Here is a 13,861-nt window from a genome sequence, read left to right as displayed (position 1 = left end):
ATATGAGTCACCTGTACCAACTGTGATGCACCTTACTTAAAAAATGTCTGTTGAGAATGCCATTTCTAATCCACAAGATTTTGCTCAAGACAAAGCAGAACAGAACAATATACAACAGTTTGTGCTCTCCACCTCCCTCCAACCACCAAAAGACTTCTTCCAACACAAACTTGGAGTAAGTATAAGAAAACTTAATCATATATATGTATATGATTTTTTACCTTAATTAGACATTCCCATCAGTGTCCAAGAACATTATGACTCAAATTTTCTTGTGAGCAGCAATAGTGTTTATCCTAGGATAAAAAAAAAAATATGTAAACTCAGAGACTGCCTACTTTTAAATTTAGTAATTCACAGTTTATAGAAAGAAGCAAAATAATGGGAAATGCAGGAAAGTTCTTCATGGGAATGGTCAAAACAACGAACAGTGATAGTTTGCCTAAAAGCTAAGTAAACCAGTAACAGGTGTTTTCTTTGATCTTCTAAAGATATTTTGGAATATAGGCTGGTTCTTTTAGAAACAGACATATTCTATGAATTCCTGGCAGGCAATCACTATATCTTGGAAAAGAGAGGAAAGAATTTTTCTATGTCAGAAATGCCTTGGCCAAATGATTTAATGACTTGGAGTTTCATTTTCTTCATCTGTAAAATGAAGGTGATAATACCTGCCCCATAGGCTGTGATGAGGATTAAGAAGAGGATGTGCAAAGTGGCCGCACATTGCCTTGCACGCAGCAGACACTACATATACACTAGAGCTCCTTCCCGTTACAGTCCCCTCCCCTGCAGCCTTTTGCTTTTCTTATAATTACTTCCAACACCTTATCAGTATTTGCTCCATGTTATTTAACTGGAAACAAAACTGAATGACTTCAGATTAAAAGTGAGCAAAAAGGAGATGACATCAACTTCACGTTTACCAATCAAAACAGCTCAATGGATTGAACGTTCCTTATGCTCTAGGCTCTGTACTAATGATTGTATGTCAATGATTTCTTTGGTCTTCACAACAACCACAGAGAAGGTGCTGTTAGAAAATTGAAGCGTGGAAGTGTTAAGCCCTTCTGTTCAGACTGCACATCTCCTAGGTTCTGCAGAGCTGGCATTTGAGTCCATGGGATCTCACCTCAGAATCGTCGCCTTCACCACCCCTTCACCCTGGCTTGGCCACTAGGAAACTCTCTGCATCACAGGACTGGCATATGCTCCAAGTGATGTCACACACTTGATTCTTCTGTCTCTTACCTTCCCCTCACTTTCCTTCCTTTACCTTCTCTCCTCTTCTCTTGTTTCCTTCAACCTTTATTTTTGATCTGATTTCACTCTTTTGCTTCTTTTGTTCCTCTGTTTTGCTCTGACCAACTGGGACAGAATATTAATCACTATAAGTAAAGTAAAGTAAAGTATAAGTAAAGTACTATTAAGTGCCAACAGAGATATGGGAACTTTACATATATTATCTCACTTCATCTTTCACATCAAATCATCACCTTCCCTTGATAAATGAGGAAATTGAGGCACAAACTAACATTACTTGCCCAAGACATAGAGCTAATAAGTAGGGGATCTCTTGAATCAAGAGTGACTAAAAAGCTAGCTGGGTCTTCCCTGGTGGTTCAGACAGTAAAGAATCTGCCTGCAATGTGGAAGACCTGGGTCTGATCCCTGAGTTGGGAAGATCCCCCAAAGAAGGGAATGGCTACCCACTCCAGTATTCTGGCCTAGAGAATTCCATGGACAGAGGAGCCTGGCAGGCTACAGTTCATGGGGTTGCAAAGAGTCGGACACGGATGTTATGATTTGTGCTCTCTGGCATGTGGTAGTTAGGTTGCACTATCAAGTTTAAAAGCTGCAGTTATGAATACTGGATGAGAAAGTAGAGAAGGTTAGTGTGAGGGTGACCATAAACACAGCCTTGTCGTTTAGGAATTCAGACTCCAGCAAAGGAGAAGAGCAAGACTTGATTTAGAAAGATTAGCCAGAGACTGCTGGGACCCTGTCTCCTGCACCGTCTCCCCATGAAAATCGCCAGCCGTTGTCATTCTGACAAGGAGAAAAGAAGTGACGAAGTGTATTTCAAGGGAGGCTGGTTGTCAATGAGGTGTACAACACGTCCTTCACACTCAGGGAGTCAGACCTCTGTGCTGTCTACCCTTGGGCAGGGGGACATCGAGCTCCAAGGACAGAGAACATAAAGGAAGCAGTCAATGAGTGAAAGAAACCTTCTTTAGGCAGCCAGATCCAGATTCGTCGAGAAAAAACTGCTTTCCAGATGCATTCTGAACACGAGGGCGTGATTAGGATGGAGAAGGCAGTCAAGTCCGTTTGGCTTCTTCGGGGGATTTGTTTGTATATTCTAATTGCATCATCATTTAGCTTTATTTCATCTGGAACCTGGCTGCCAAATGAGCATATTGATTACCTGTCACAGATGCATATTTCTCAATTACAAGCCATCAAAGCTTGTAAAATCTCAACCGTGTCAGGACCCAGGAGTGGATTTTAGATTGACTGTGTGTTGTCACATTAGTTATCTTCCAGTGAGTATCAGCTACAAGGCTGGCAACTACCCACTGCACATGCCACCTTGCTTAAATGTCATAACCCCCTGCAGGCTAGACATCATTGCCTTCCTATCTCTTAAATGAGAAACAGAGGCCCAGGATGATTAACAGTTCTGCCCAAGGTCACACAATTAGTAAGAGCTGGAGTAGGGACTTGAACTCGTGTATAACTTCAAACTCCACAGGCTTCTCTGCCTCATACAGGCAGTGAGTGGATGCACTATTTCAAAGCGTGGACTTTGACGTCATGCTGTCTCACTTGAGGTCCCAGGTCTCTCTCTTCCTAGCTCTGTGATCTTGAGTTTCTTTTTTAAAAATGTTTATTGAAATAAAGTTGATTTACAATGTTGTGTTAGTTTTAGGTGTACAGCTAAGTGAATATATATATGTATATATATGCACATATATATATAGGTTATTATAAGATATTGAGTACGGTTCTCTATGCTATATAGTAGGTTCATGTTTATCTATTTTACATGTCATTGTTATTTAGTCACTCAATTGTGTCTGACTCTTTGTGACCCCATGGACTGTAGCCCACCAGGCTCCTCTGTCCATGGGATTCTCCAGGCAAGAGTACTGGAGTGGGTTGCCATTTCCTCCTTCAGGGATTTTACACGTAGTAGGTGTATATTTTAATTCCAAATCCCTAATTTATCCCTCCTTCCTCCTTTCCCCTTTGGTTACCATAAGTTTGTTTCCTGTGTCTGTGAGTCTCTTTCTGCTTTGTAAATAAGCTCGTTTGTATTATTTTTTGCTGTTGTTTAGTTGCTAAGCTGTATTGGACTCTTCTGACCCCATGGACTATAACCCACCAGGCTCCTCTGTCCATGGGACTTCCCAGGCAAGAATATTGGAGTGGGCTGCCATTTCCTTCTCCAGGGGATCTTCCCAACCTAGAGATGGAACCATGTCTCCTACATTGGCAGGTCTACTGAGCCACTCAAGAAGTCCACGTATAAGCGATATCATATGATGTTTGTCTTTCCTAGTCTGTCTTACTTTCCTTGGTATAATAATCTGTAGGTGCAACATTGCCACAAATGGTATTATTTCATTTTTTATCAGTTCAGTTGCTCAGTTGTGTCTGACTCTTTGTGACCCCATGGACTACAGCATGCCAGGCCTCCCTGTCCATCACCAGCTCCCGGAGTTTACCCAAACTCGTGTCCATTGAGGTGGTGATGCCATCCAACCATCTCATCCTCTGTCGTCCCCTTCTCCTCCTGTCCTATCTCTGTGTAATATTCCATTACTCATTCCTTTCCACGTGGTGTATAATCACATCTTGTTTATCCATTATCTGTTGATGGGCAGTTAGGTTGTTTCCATGTCTTGAATACTATAAATAGTGGTGTTATGGACAGTCTCCCCAAGACGAACTTTTAAACATTAGGTGAGTTTCAACCCACCCGTGTAATCATTGTCCCTAATTTTTACCTAATGAATATATATTTTACAGAACCCTCTCTACATTCCACATCACTGCGTGTTGTGTAGGCAGAGGTGAACACAGGCACCATCTCTGCATCAGTCTCACAGCCTAGGGGGGTGATCTACAATTACACACTTGAAATGTCCTAAGAAGGAAATGATAAAGATGCAAGGATGGAGAAGATTGAGGGCCGCGGGCCAGTGGATGGTACAGGAGCTCTCTGAGAAAATGGCATTGAAGCTGAGGTGACAACGAGAAGGAAGCATGTGATGATGAGTGGGTGAGGGGTTCCGGGCAGAGAAGGAGAGTGTGCATAGATCCCAAGACAAACAGGAGCATGGGAACCAGAAGAAAGCATGGGAGAAAGGGAAAGAAGAGGGTGGAGATGGGGTAAGGATTGGTGGGAGAAGTTGAATGAATGGGCTAAGGCCACAACATTCAGGGTCCAGTGGGCCACTGTGAGTGCTGGGTTCTGAGTCCTACACAACCTCGGGTAGCCTTTGTTGGCAGAAGGTCATTCTCACATCTCACTGTCATCATGTGCTTATGGATCTGTTTCCCCTACAAGACCATGAACTTCTTAGGAGCCTAGGAAAGTGCTCAGGACAAGGCACACGTTCAGCAAATTGACTGAATGAACAAATGGCATCTGAAAACACTGTAATTCTATATGATTCTATTGAAAGATCTGGACAAGGCAATGGCACCCCACTCCGGTACTCTTGCCTGGAAAATCCCATGGATGGAGGAGCCTGATAGGCGATAGTCCGTGGGGTGCCTAAGAGTCGGACATAACTGAGCAACTTCACTTTCACTTTTTACTTTCATGCATTGGAGAAGGAAATGGCAACCCACTCCAGTGTTCTTGCCTGGAGAATCCCAGGGACCGGGAGCCTGTTGGGCTGCCATCTATGGGGTCGCACAGAGTCGGACATGACTGCCGTGACTTAGCAGCAGCAGCAGCTATTGAAAAATAGATATAAGACTGGAGTAAAATAAGAAATAAACATTTTTGTTCCTGGCTAAGAATCAAATCAATCTGATATATTTACATATAAATTTGCACTTATGTAAAAATAGATAGGCATTACATTTTAGTAATTATAGCCACCATTAATAGTTTGGCACCAGGCTCAGTGCTATATATGCAAACTATTTAATTTTCATGAAAACAAATATGAAGTAGTTATTGTTAACTCCATTTGAGAGAAAACACAATAGCAAAAACCAAAACAAACAAAAAGGCAGGGCAGTTTAAATAAATAATCCATGATGACAAAAGTAATAGTTAACAGTGCTGGAATTTGAACCTGGGTATTTTACTCAAAGCCTACATACTTAGCAACTTTTTGATATGTTCTTTAAGGTAGTTATCCTTGCTAAAGTTTAAACATTTACAACATAATATCTACAAATAATTGTCACTGAAATGAAATGAGTTATAGTAAACATTACAGAGACATAGAATTTTTAACAATAATTAATGGTTAATTGGGGCTTACACAGTGACGCAGCAGTAAAGAATCTGCCTGCAATGCCTGGAGACCCGATTTCAATCTCTGGGTCAGGAAGATCCCCTGGAGAAGGAAATGACAGCCCACTCCAGTATTCTTGCCTGGAAAATCCCATGGACAGAGGAGCCTGGTGGGCCATAGTACATGGGGTCACAAAAGAGTCAGACACGACTTAGGGACTAAACAACAAAATGATTAAATAAAAATACAAAATTTGACAGAATCTCATTAATAATGATTAGAATATAATACAGAAAAAAATAGCATTCAGTGCATTAGAATGCATTTTACAGTTGCTTTTTTGTTTTAAATTTCTTTGTTTTTGTCATGTGGCCTTACATTACACGAAAATTAGCAGCAACAGGGAAGCAATGGGAGGTAATTTCCTAGGAATGACTGACCAACAAGGTGGTTAAATAAGCCAATATTTGTATTTTTCATACTTTTTCTATTACTAGCCCTGTGTGTGTGCTAAGTCACTTCAGTCGTGTCTGACTCTTTGCGACCCTATGGACTGTAGCCTGCCAGGCTCCTCTGTCCATGGGGTTTTCCAGGCAAGAATACTGGAGTGGGTTGCCATGCTCTCCTCCAGGGGATCTTCCCAATCCAGGGATTGAACCCATCTCTCTTATGTCTTCTGTGTTGGCAGATGTGTTCTTTACTACTAGCACCACCTAGGAAGCCCTCGTTGACCTTGACTAAAAGGCCTTCTTTCTTCCCCTGCTTTCTGAATAACTCCCATTCATTTTTCAACACCCAGATCAGATTCCTCTCAGACTGGAAAGCCCTTCTTGGCCTTCTGGGGTCCTACTACCACATCCATCTCTTTCCTACAGTTTACAAATTTGTTTCATTCAATGCAGAAATCAAAGCCCTATACTTAGTAGGTGTTTATTAATAGTTGTTGAACAAATAAGCAAGTGAATTATTTTTTCGATCATTCTCTTTTAATGCAAAGGCTGCCAGGTTGTAAGTAAAGGGAACAGAAATATATACTTATTCAGATGTGGCAAACCCTGCTCTGGACACGTGGCTTGAATGACTGACTACATGTAGTATTTATAAGGGATATCTCCGGTGGCTCAGCAGTAAAGAATCCGCCTGCAAGGCAGATAACGCAGGAGACGCACTTTCAGTTCCTGGGTCAGGAAAATCGGGAGGAGGAAGTGGCAACCCACTCTAGTATTCTTGCCTGGAGAATTCCATGGACAGAGGAGCCTGGAGGGCTACAATCCATGGGGTCACAAAGAGTCAGACACATCTGGGCATGCAGGCAGTATTTATACTAGCATTTTTTAGTATGTTCCTCTATTTCCATTTAATAGATGAGCGAAACAGGCTCAAAGAAGATAAACTATTCCCAATAGACAGGAATTAGTTTTCCTAGGAAGACAGTTCATGTCATGGGAAAAGAGTATTTTCCCATGGGGAAATGGGGATTTGGAGAGAGATTTAAAATAATAACAATAAGATGAAGTGATGCTGAGCAGCATTTGGAGAGAGTCTAGGATGAAATCTCTGCTCCCCTGCCCTGGTTTCTCTATGGGACAGGTGAGCACAGGGGTTAAGAGCATAATGACTGAGGCCAGCCCACCTTGATTCGTATCTTAGCTCTTACCACTCTCTACATATGTGACCTTGGGAACTGAGTAACCTCTTTGAGATTCAGTTTACCCATCTGTAAAATGGGGATGATGATAGTAACACTTCAAGGGGATACTATGAGGACGGAATGAGGAGAATCAAGCTTCCATTGTCCTCAGCACTTAGAAGGCTTATGGATGTGAACTATTACAATTCAATGCTTTCATCGGGAACAAAGAAGCAAAGTTACACATTAAATAATGAGTATTGCCTTGGGGGATACAGACAAATTGAGGCCTGACCAGAGAAGGGTTAGTAGAAAAGAGGAAGACTATCCGTATATTAAAGGGATCCTGGAAATGTTATTTATTGTGGAAGCAGAATATTCAGGAAGGACATGGCAGCTGCTAATTAGGCAACACTTACTCACCACAAGGCACTGAGCCAAGCTCTCAGCACCCTTACTTTGTTCATCCTTACAGAGCCACTATGAGAAAGGCCACTTTTAAACCTTTTCTTAGAATTTGTACTGTTCATTTTATACCAAGGAAATTTAGGGTCAGAGGACAGATATGACTTGACCATGGTTACAAAGTAAGTAAGCACAGGATGCAGACCTAGATCTATCTTGTGCAGAAGCTGGTGTCCTTGGCACCATGCTGTGACACCTCACAGGTCCCCTCCTTCCTCCTGGTTTGTCAGAAACCAAAGGCAGAGGAAGAAGAAATTAATTTATTCTGTGTCGTTCCAGAAAGCAGAATGAACAGAGTATATAAGAAAGGAACTTTAGTTCAACATTAGACAGGATCTTTAGCTCTACAGAGGCACCTGTGAAATCAGGGAACTACCTTAAGGAATCACACAGGCATTGAACTTTGCCTCCATTTCTTAGTAGCTTGGAAACCATACATATACCGACATTCTCTAACATTCAGTTTTCTCTTCTGCAACGTTAATGTAAGAATCCTTAGTTTGCTTGGCTGTTTGGTGAATAAGATTATGTATGCAAATTGCTGATCACCAGCCTGTGTTTGCTCCTTCCATTTACCCCATTTTTTAAGCAATTGGAGCTGTTCAGTAATGCAGTAGGAGGTAATGATTCATATTTCCATTCCCTGCCCATGGAAGTGTGTAAGCAAAAGGTGTGTTGGTAAAATGATTGGACTCTATAATGCCAACTCAAGCCTCAATAGATAGAAGAACTTTGCAAACCTCCAGGTCTAAGAGTCTACAAAATTAGGAAGAACAGATGATTTAAAAAAAAAAAAGATCTTACTAATTAGATCAGAGTGTTAACATTAAGGCTACAAAATTGAACAGAAGTAAACATGAAAAGGGAGAAGGAAATGGCAACCCACTCCAGTATTCTTGCCTATGAAATCCCATGAACAGAGGAGCCTGTCTGGTTATAGTCTGTGGGGTTCCAAGAGCTGGACACGACTCTGGGACTAAACCACCACCAAACATGAAAAGAGGAGCTCTGCATTTAAATGTAAAAAAAAAAAAAAAATTAAAAAGCAATAACACCAACACAATCTTGCTTGTAGACAATGAGGAAGTAGAGTTTGATCATGGTGCAAGTGAGAACATGCTGGGATCTTCTTTTGATCACTAACTTAACATGTGACTTGATTTCTAAAACAAACACAGTGGCGAAGAATAACCCTAACTATTTAGGCTATATTGCATATTTAGAGGTTCAGGATCTAGGCTGGGGTCTTATTGTCCCACTATATTATGTGCATCTTACTGGGAGAAAATTCCCTTTTAAAGCCAGTCTACAAGTGAAAAATTTCATATAGCCACAATTAATTTTGAAAATACTAAATTTTACACATAACGTAGAATATGCATTGTTTAGGGCATACAATCATGTTAGGCAATTCATTTGCACAATAGAATTAAAGCCCTGCATGACAAATTATGTTGAAATTAAAAGTGCAACCACTTTGTTTTTTTTTTAAAGATTTAAAAAATTTATTTTTTTAATTTAATTTTTAAAATAAGTATTTATTTATTTGGTTGTCCTGGGTCTTAGTAGTGGTACATGGGATCTTCAATTTTTGTTTCCACATGTGGGGTCTTTTGTTGAGGCATCTGGAATATAGTTCTTTGATCAGGGATTGAACCTGGGCCTTTGCATTGGGAGTCTGGAGTCCAATGGTTAACCATTGGACCACCGGGGAATGGAACCCCCACACCACTTTACTTTTTAAAGTTTAACAAAATTCTAAAGGAGAATGAGAAACAGGTGAAGGATTTTAGTATTACGGCTTGTCTTAAAGTTTTACTCAATTAAAAAAAATCATTAATCTAGTTTATAAATAGATTGTTGTACAGATTAAGTGAGATAATATATATTGATCTTAACTAATCATCAAATTTTAAGAGGTAATTTGATCAGTCAGACTGGTGCACAAGGTTGGGTTGGATTGGGGGCTGTGTCCTAAAGCAGGGTTCAGCAAACTATGACCTGTGGGCAGTATATGGCCAGCAGCCTATGTTTGTACACCTACCAGTAATCAGAGGTTTTTACATTATTAAAAAAAATGGGTAAAAAAGAGAAAAAGAAGAGGAAGAAGACTAAGCAGCATATCCTGTATGTGGTCTGCAAAACCTCAAATGGCAACACTCTGGCCCTTTATTAAAAATATATGTATATATATAATATATATATTATATATATATATATATATATATATTGCTGATTCTGGCCATAAAGGAATGTGATTGCCACTTCTAAGGAGAAGATGATCTCTACCTCTGGATTTAGGTTCACGTTCCTTGACGCGCCTCCCAGTCCCCTTCCCCTTGCTACCTTGTCCAGATTGCCAGCGCCATCTCTTGCCGTGGAAATACTGACGGTTAGCAGTTCTCTAGCCCTAGGGCACTGTTTCACTCTTACGGGCCTTCATAGGTGCTGCTCCCCAGTAAAAGTCACTCTCCCTTGACATTCAAGTTTTTCCCACTATTTACTTAGCTAAGTGGCATACTCATTGGAGAAGGAAATGGCAACCCACTCCAGTGTTCTTGCCTGGAGAATCCCAGGGACGGAGAAGCCTGGTAGGCTGCAGTCCATGGGGTCGCACAGAGTCGGACACGACTGAAGCGACTTGGCATACTCACAGAATTTTTTTCAAGTGATCTAACCTAATTTAAAGCATCTGTTCCTTCATGGGCTCTCCTTCTAGAATCAGGAGTCTAGACAAGTTCCTTTAGCACAGGGACACAAGTTATTCATCTTTTTAATTTCTAACACTGGGCCTAGAACCTGGTGGGCTCTTAGAAAATGTTTGCTAAACCAGGGTAAATATGTTCAAATATTAGTACAACCGTTGGTGCAGGAGGGAATGGAGTGCTGGGAAAAGCTTTCAGAAAGCAAAAATGAGAACAAAGAGGGAAAGTTATAGTTAAAAATGAAACGATTTGTCTGAATTCCTATTGATGATCAGGAATAAAGGGACTGGTGTTATCATCAAGACCTGACTGAATCTTGACCACATGTCTGAATTTCAATCTGAGACTTTTAACAAAGGAATTCACCATTAGAGTCAGTTTTCTCATCTCTCTCCTGGAGATTTTTAACACCTGCCTGATAGGAATATTGGAAAGAGTAAGACCATGTACATTAGAAAGACTAACACAATGTCCTTCAAGGAGCAGTTGGAGTTTCCTGTCACTCCTCCTGAATTCTTCATGCCCTCAGCTTCCTCCCCAATGCCACATCTTCCCTTACTGTGTCTGAAAGGAGCAAGTGAATTTCCACCAAACTGCTCCAAACATTTCATCAAAGTTTCCCCCTGACTTAATATACCACCCCCAGAAGACAAACACTAGGGTTCTGTTGACAGAGACAGGCTATGCATCCAGAGAAGACAGTTCATAGTAATTTTGTCAGCAAAATTGTAACAATAAAGGCCCAAACAACACTTCATCTCCCTGTCAGTTGTCTTGAAAGGGCAGATTACTTTTTCCTCAATCTTGGCACATCCAATTAAGGTAGACTTACAAGCCAGGCAGGTGTAAAGTGCAAGCCAGCACTTGTTCCCATTAGCAATTATCACTGGAAAACTACACGAATGCAAAGTCTTGGCATTACGGTTGCCCTGGCAACCATCAACCTGCAGAGGCCCAGCGGACACAGACATGAAAACTTGACACCACTGCCCTTAAAAAAAAAAAAAAAAAGCAGCTTATCTTCTATTTTCCCTGGTTATTTTATGTGTTTGTCATTGCAAGCCCCAAAAGAAAACACTTTGTATCATCTACCTGGCATTTCAGAATCTATCTAGGTGTTAGATTAACACTTGTATGTTTCTGATGAATATACATTGAGCACCTACTATGTGCCAGCCGCTGTGGAAAATAAACCAATTTCAAGTGAGAAAAACTAATGTAGTTTTACTTCCTTCCTTTTTCTATTTTTTCCTTTCTTCCTTTCTCCCCTCCTTCCTTTATCCATTCATTCAATAACGTTATTCAGGGAGTCATGCAGAGCAGTCACTCTGCTTGACACAGCTGATGCAGAGATGCATGAGAATGACTTCTTACCCTGAGGAAGTCTCCATGTAGCCATGCTGAGAAGCCATAAGAACACAAGACCCACAGGTAAAAGCAAATGTGGCTATAAGAAAGGCGAAACAATCCCATATAAGGACACTATAAGCCAAACTAAGAAAATGCTTCAGAGGCTTGACAAGACATAGAATGATGTAGATGTCGAATGCAAAGCATTATTCTTTTTACACACAGATTTTTGGTGATCTAGTTGGTAAAAGAAGCCCAGTAAAGAATGACACATTTAGAAAAGACTGAATAAGAAAGAGCAAAGATGGCGAAGGACAGGCTAGGGGACACCACTTCTGATCATATTTGACATTTAAAAACTTAGCAAGCCTGTTGTATGTGTCTTTTCTTCTTCTCCATCTCCCTTTTCTTTTCCTCCCCTCCTCCTTCTAATTAATATTACTATTACTGTCAATCCGACTCTACAGATGATCAGATGAGGAAATTGTTGGTGAGGTTAATTCACTGGGAATCAACAATGCTTACATTCAACCAAATGTCTGATTAAAATCCTGTGCTCTTGTTGCTATGTCATGAGGGAGTGAGAAAATGCAAATTTATGAAATGCAGACAGAAAGAAATGCACCAGAAACATGGCACTTGAGGAAGAGCTGATAATCAGTGGCACTCAGGGGTACCTATTTCCTCTGGAAAGCCCTGACTTTGGAATATTTAACCTTTAATTTAGCAGAGGCTTTGACAACCAAAAAATACCAATTGCCTCTTGACGTTGTTTTTTAAGTTCCATGACAATCCCTGTAGAAAAAGCTTTCAAAGAGACTTAAAAATAAAAGGAGAGGTAACATTAGCGAAAGGAAAAGAATTATTTAAAAAATAGAGCTGCCGAGCACCGTTAGACTTGTGGTCTACTGAAGCCACACACAGGGACCCTGTGGAGGAAACAGGCAGGAACTGGTGCAGCACTTCTTTTCTGGATAAGAAAAGTGGGCTCGGGGAAGCTAGGAACTCTTCTCAGCTCACGTCTCTTGCTTGATTAAAACCACCAGCACTTCCTTTTTCATATCTATTAGCAGAGAGGAATTTGCTGGTGAATTTTAATTCAGGAAAATGTGGTTGTGCATCATTTAGGTAAGAGCTGTGCAAAAGTTTAGGCCCAGAATTAGTACTGAAGGATCTTACTACTCAAAGTGTGGTCCAGGGAGTGGTAGCATTACCTGGGCACCTGCTGGGAATGCAGATGCCCTAAATCTGTGTTTTCCTAAGATCCACAGGTGATGCCTGTGTACATTACAGTTTGAGGAGCCCTGAGAATAAATGACATATGCTATAAAAAGAAGATAGGCTTTGGGGTAAAATTCATCTGGATTGACATCTCAACATGAACATCAGTCATGGCCATGATTTTGATAGTTAGGAAAGAAAGGGAACATATTTCAAGGAGAAATAGCAGTTTGGGTGAAAGTACAGAGGTGTGACTGGACTTAACCTGTTCAAGGGACAGCAAGTGGCCTGATGTTTTTCCCAAACCGAGAAGATAAATTAGAAATAGGACTTAGGAACCAGGATGAATATTCAACTGTTATTCTCTGATGGATAGGAAATAATTAATGTCTAATACAACAATCACAACAAAAGCAATTCTTTGTGTATATTATTATAGAGTTTAACTGTATCTGATACATAGGTACTTAATAAATATTTGCTGACTGACTGAATCAACATAAAATATTTTTTATGCCCGTGATTATTTCATGGGATATTTCCAACACCTCTGAGAAATAAAAAAGAGAAGAAATGATTTTTTGAATTCTTATTACTATCTTCTTCCATTTTGCAGAAAGTCAACGTTTGGGTGGAGAAAATACCCTGCATGAAATGATACTGCTAGTAGCTGCAGTAACTAAATCACAAATTCAGGTCTTAGGACTCTAAAATGCACCCACTTTTCAGCCAAAGAGGACTCAGTTCTTTGACTTCACATTTTCTCAGTTTACATCTAAGATCTTATTTGAGAACTAGGTACGCACAGAGTGTAAGGGAGTCAGATTACGTCCTGATGTGTCATGGTTACCAGCCCTCTTCTTTTCAGAAGTCTCCTGCATGCCTTTCTGTGCTACAAATCCGCGAGTCTCCCAAAGGTGGAAGTGTGGCCTCCACTAGTCTGCACTAACCAGCTTCTGTACACACCTTGCTTTGCCATCATGCTGGGCACTGTGTCTTCAGAAAAT

The 13,861-nt window shown here is 40.6% G+C and overlaps 1 protein-coding gene across 1 annotated transcript in view; it reads right to left on the bottom strand.

Moving 5' to 3' along the window:
- The window catches only part of TENM4 (teneurin transmembrane protein 4), a 3,327,204-nt gene that overhangs the window by 1,589,017 nt on the left and 1,724,326 nt on the right, over positions 1 to 13,861 (bottom strand). The window contains exon 7 of the mRNA XM_070782510.1: positions 222 to 296. The gene's annotated coding sequence lies outside the window, so the exon portion shown is untranslated. The remainder of the gene's footprint in view (positions 1 to 221; positions 297 to 13,861) is intronic.

Source organism: Bos indicus, chromosome 29, assembly GCF_029378745.1.
Source record: "Bos indicus isolate NIAB-ARS_2022 breed Sahiwal x Tharparkar chromosome 29, NIAB-ARS_B.indTharparkar_mat_pri_1.0, whole genome shotgun sequence".
NCBI lineage: Eukaryota > Metazoa > Chordata > Mammalia > Artiodactyla > Bovidae > Bos > Bos indicus.
This window is presented reverse-complemented; position numbering and strand designations above follow the sequence as displayed.